Raw genomic sequence first — 6,097 nt, 5'->3', positions numbered from 1 at the left:
TTTAAAGAAAATATATGTATATATACCCCAAACGTTCAAATAAACAAGTCTTTGTTGATTACTATCCCTCTCTCTCTCTTTTTTTTCTGCTGTACCATTTATCTTTCAGTTTTGCTCCAGAAAGATCTTTTCTCCCCTTATCTTTTTTTCCCTCCTCCTTCCCTCATCAGGCATTGATGTTTTACTTGCAAGCTTTTCAGTCTTTTGCTTCAGCCTTAATTTTCTTACATTTTGATAAATTAATTGTTGTCACCACTTTATCTACTTTGTGTTTTCTTCCTGTAAACAATACTGTTAAATATTTTATCCTGCTTATAATTGTCTTTGCTTAGTATTCCAGCTTCTTTATCTTCTATTTCCTACTCAATTTCTCTACAGCCACTTGTTGTAACTGAGTATTTCATTTCATGGCAGTCTCACTCCTGGCAGCAGCAGTGTTTGATGCACTGCACATTTTTGAGGACCTTATGTGGAATTTCTTTGCTCATAATACCTGGGACTTCCTGGTGATGCTTCTGATGTATGGTGTTTGGGAGGCTGCACTCAGAGGCTAGAGACCAGCAGTATCCCAAATTATGGGTATCTTTAGGTGATCAGAGGTTGAATTTGAGGCCGGTGACACCTGTTACAAGTGACACATTTTATCAATATTGAAGTATGTGTGAGAGAGGTTCCTCAATGTTGCACAACTGCAATTCAGTCCTTGGAAGTTGTTTATTGCCTAATTTATTCAACTGCTTCCAAGCCTCTGTTGCTTCTGGTGGGTCATCATTCTAAATTTCAGAACTGGAAGGAGACAGAGGGCAACTTTCCAAGCAGGACTAAATATAATTCAGCAATTTATCTCTGGCATTGAGTTGGATCTGCTTGTGAACAGAGGGAGCAGGGCTGTGACTCCTGCCTTGAGTGAGACAACACAGGGCAGCACCACATCTGTGTGTGAGCCCTCTGGAAAGGTAGGACTGGCTGCCAAACAGGAGCACTTTGGTAGCTTGAGCCTGCTTTCCTTAGTTGGTAAAGAGTCTCTTCCTTTTTAAACTTGTTTAGATTTCCTGCTGTGGGCTGTTCATATGTCCTTAAGGAGCACAGAGTATTCACGAGGTACAGTCCTCAAAAACTCTGAAATGTCATTCCCCATCCCTGGAAGTGTTCAAGGCCAGGCTGGATGAGGCTTGGAGCAACCTGGTCTAGTGGAAGGTGACCCTGCCCATGGCACAAGTTGAAAGGAGATGATCTTCAAGGTCCTTTCCAACCAAACCATTCTGTGCTTCTATGATTCATTCTATATTTGGAGCTTCACACAATGGATGGCTAGAAAGAGCACAGGTCAAGCATATTTCAAGTAATTTTTATTTATTTTGCACAATTAGAAGCAAGAAAAAGAAATAATTTCCTTTTAGAAAGATGAAAATCATAACAGTTTCTTCAGAAGAAATGAGCAGTGGTGTGAGACTCTTGTGTTCTTGACCTGCCTGGTAACATAGACCCCTATAGATTTTACAGATGCATTTATTAAAACCAAAAACATGAAAACATAATTCTTGGGTACATCTACATCAGATAACAGAAAGTTTGCCATATGTAGCAGATGACACTGAAAATGTATTTTCTAATAGTCTAAAAAAGATGCAGTGCAATAGAGTGTGCCTGACTGAAATGGACATAAACAGGTTAAATTAAAACAGTAGAAGATGATGATACTGTATCTTTGTGCCATAAAGATAAAAAGTACCCTAACAGAATGTAGGGGGGGAAGGCAGTTTAATAAGCTTAAGATGATAAATGGAACAAACAAACAATTGCAAACCAGGAGTGCTGTTGGAACAAAACCCTGAAACGAAAGCAGAAGTAAGTAGCAGAGGCGCTTTCATGCTGTGTCAGATTTTCAGTCTTGAGATGGTCAATCCATTCTTGTTTTCACATCCTGTTAGTGGGATTTACATTTGATATCCAAAAGATCAGATTTGTTTCCTGCAGATTGAAAGCATATGCTACTTGTAAATCTCTTTTTCCTATGGCTTCTTGCAGTCTGTGCATGCCCAGCATTCCTGTCATCTTTAATGGAAGAACTGCTGTGGTTTTTGCCCCTTCAGGTATCTGTAAAAGAACATGTATATTTTATAGCACTTTATGGATTTTTTTTTTTTTAAGGAGAAATAAATACTTGTGTATTTGGAATTCAGTATAAATGAAGGTTCTGTCAGTATTTTTATACTGCTTTCCTCACATTTTTAAACATAGATCTGTCTATATAGATTGTTAGTACCTAACTAAATACTACTACAGATCAGTTTATCTTCTGGGAAATTATTATTGCATGTAACTTTGGAACAAAACTGTGCTTATGAGCTAAATATGTAAACTTTTGGTCAGTCTTCATTAAGGATTGGTTCCAGATTTGGGCCATCCTGAAAGGCAAGGTCAGTATTTATTGGGGAACATTGTTATTCCCCATGGGTAAGGTGCTGGAGTTGGGTGCTCAGGGTGTTGTTGAGAAAAAGAAATCCTCAGTGACTGTTCTGGGTACCTCTGTTTCTTAATTTTGGCCTTGAGCTAACAAGCAGAGTCAGCAGGATTCAAGGGCATCCGCTATGGAAAAGACTTTAATACTCCACTTCTCTGGTTAAATCCAAACCTTGCTTCTTGTTGTTTTCATGCACCCAGGTTCTCCTTCTCACACCCTATCCCCAAACACAGGTTTTCCATGGGAGAAGCGAGGACACACAAATGCTCCAGAACCAAGACAAAGAAAACCACCTCATGCATAGATGGGAAGGTCCCATCTGTGTCACCATACTCCAAAACCAGACCCATTTCAGTGCACCCTTTCTTTCATTTACACAAATAAACTTCCCTAGGTGCTCAGTTAACTTCACCTGCAATAGTTATTAATTCATTTTTCAGTTCACATTTTTTATTTTCAGTCTGCTTTGACGTAGATCAATGGTAATTGGCCATGAAACTTGCTAAATAAGCTACTCTTCCCTACCTACTTGGAAAACAAAAGTCAACACCCACTAAGTGTTTCCCCAGACTGTTGTAAACAGAGGCTACGTAATATTGCACCTGGAGAAGGAGCAATTCCAGCTTTCTGGATAACAGCATGAGAGCAGTTCCAGCTTTCTGAGTAACAGCACAGGAGCAGTTCCAGTTCCTTGAGTAACAGCACAGGAACAGTTCCAGTTCCTTGAGTAACAGCACAGGAACAGTAACAGCACAGGAGCAGTTCCAGTTCCTTGAGTAACAGCACAGGAGCAGTTCCAGCTCCCTGAGTAACAGCACAGGAGCAGTAACAGCACAGGAGCAGTAACAGCACAGGAGCAGTAACAGCCCAGGAGCAGTTACAGCTCCTTGAGTAACAGCACAGGAGCAGTAACAGCACAGGAGCAGTTCCAGCTCCTTGAGTAACAGCACAGGAGCAGTTCCAGCTCCCTGAGTAACAGCACAGGAGCAGTTCCAGCTCCTTGAGTAACAGCACAGGAGCAGTTCCAGCTCCTTGAGTAACAGCACAGGAGTTGGTGCAGCACTGGGTGTATTTGGGATGGCAGGATTATGCTGCTGTTGGGGTGGAAGTTCTCAGTTTCAGTCTGGTTTTTCTGCATATTAGTGTACAGTGCTGCCCTGCTTTAATAAGCAGGGAACTCAGCAAAGAGAAAATAAACTTTGCTGTAAGGGAAGCATTGTGGAGCACAGCAAAAGGGAAGAGTTGGGATCCCACACAGGAACCCAAGTGTAGCCATGAATGTCCTGTGTGTGCGAGAGGTTGACAGAGCAGCCACTTGTGATTCTCATTCATGTGTTTGGCTGGGAACTGCTTTTGTACAGAGCTGCTCAAATGTATTCCAGGAGCACAGCACTCAAGGAACTTGGCCCTCAGGGAATTTATTGCACCCACAATGCCCAGCTTTCAGCCAGGAGGTTGCTCGTGTGTCTTACATTATTGCAGGGAGTGAAAAGTGAATGCACAGGATGTTTTGCACCAGGGAGTCACCTGCCTTCTGCTTTCACATGGTGAACAATCAGTGATAATTAGTAGTCAGAATTGCTTAGGACTTGCTTCTTAGAGTTCTCTTAGTGATGTTTTGCTGTATTTTTCATGACTCTTCTACACTGAAATTTTTTTCCTGATTTTCAGTTAATGATTTCTTTTTGCCTGGTGGCTTTTTAGAAGTAGTGTTTGTCATTAGAATTGAGATAGTGAACTAAAACTACTTGTTTCAAAAGCATTGTGAAAAGCCTGGGCCCAATAAAATTATTTGCTCTGGAAAGGTAGGACATCTCTTAAGATGATTAAAATGTAAAACCAGAAATATACTAACTACACAGAAAAAATCCACACCAAATCTTGAAATTTAAATAGTTAACATATGGAAATGAACTAGGAATCATTCTAGTTCATGCTGTAATGTTTCAGAGATGCAGTATGTGTAACACACAAAACTGTCAAAAAATGATTCTAAGTGAACTTTCAGTATTTGTGTTCTCTTAATTGAGTCCCGGAAACTGTGAAAGATATGGCAACTGAAACACTTCAGATGCAAACTTAATGATTAAACTCAGAAATGCAGAGATCAAAGAGAAACTGCTGGGAAGATCTGAGAATTAAGTCAGTTACAGATGTAAATAGAAGTTTCTGAACAAAAGGTCTGTTGACAGTGCAAGAATGAAATCTTCAATCACTCAAAAAGAAAAATATTGGAGGATCAAAGAACATGTCAATAGACAGTAAAATAAAACCTCAACTGAATTAGTTAGCTAATTAATTTCAGCTTTAAGTATAGGATAAGTTTTAACAGGGACCAATTGTTTCTTTTGTGGCTAAACCAAGTACAGATTAATAAAGTGAGAATTTGGAATTTTATCACCATCAGTTACTTAAAGGATAAGATCAGGGCAGAAACTGTGTTCCCAGTGTTTACCAGTTAGTACAGATACACAAAATTCACACATGGGAAAACTTATCTAAATGTTTCATAGGAGAGTTATCAGGGGTTTCATGTTATCTGGGGTTTCATATGCCAGAGGTTGCTTCACAACACTTTTACAAGAGTTTTGTTTTTGGAATGCTGCTTGGGAGGATATGATTCTGCACACTATAATCTGAACTATCCATACTCCAGAAGCATGGAGTTTTACTGGTTGTTGTCATGAATGTGCTCCAAGTACTTTTACCATGCTAAAACCATCTCTATAGAAGGATGTGAGAAACACAGTAGGAGGCAAATTGTGACCAATCCTAATTCCAGTTTTTGGAAGGAGAAATAAATCTGTATGTGGTATAGTGTATGCTTTTTGTTGTACCAGTACAATTGATGCTGTCACCAACATGCTTGCATTTAAAAGATATGAAGATTTGCTCTGAGGAAGTTCTATCTTATCCAAAATTGCTACTTATGACATAGGTCACCCAAGGCCATGCCACAATTTCACCCACCCTTCAAAACCTTCAGACAGGTTAGTGAGGTAAATTAAGCTTAGCATGATTCTGCTCTCCAGACCTCTGGCAACAGACAAGAAATAAATTAAATTAAAGATAATTAAACAATATATTTTGTGGTGTTGACATTTTGGTGGTAGGTAGGGGAGATGACTGATACAGTTTCAAATTGTTGAAATGTGACTGGCATTCCACTGGGTTATGAACTGGCAACTAGGACATGATGACTGACTAGTTGTAACTGCCCTGCTGCACTCAGACAGACTGTCAGCTACTCACCAACCAGCCAAATGACAAAATCAAATTAAAAGGCACACTCAGAGCCACTACTGTGCAAGCCCCTGGAGACCCTGAACAAGCAGATGGATCCTATACTGAGTGCCAGATGTGAATTGGCAAGGAAACAATTCCAGAGGCATCATTCCCCTTCACTGGAAATTCCCAGTGTATAGATGTTCAGATCTTGGGGCAAAACAGAATGCCTCAAAATGAGTAGGAGGAAAAATCTGATTCATAAAAATTCAAGTTCAGAGCCAATGCAGAGAAGAAAGTAAAGGTTTTGCCTTTTAAAAGAGATGATATGCAAAGTATCAGATAACAGTTCTGCTAAGGCATTAAACAAAAGTATTTATACTTGTTGGTTTGAGGTTTTTTTACTAC

The sequence above is a fragment of the Agelaius phoeniceus genome, chromosome 19 (genome assembly GCF_051311805.1).
Source record: "Agelaius phoeniceus isolate bAgePho1 chromosome 19, bAgePho1.hap1, whole genome shotgun sequence".
Taxonomy (NCBI): domain Eukaryota; kingdom Metazoa; phylum Chordata; class Aves; order Passeriformes; family Icteridae; genus Agelaius; species Agelaius phoeniceus.
The sequence above is the reverse complement of the archived record's forward strand: the minus strand, read 5'-3'. Positions refer to the sequence as shown.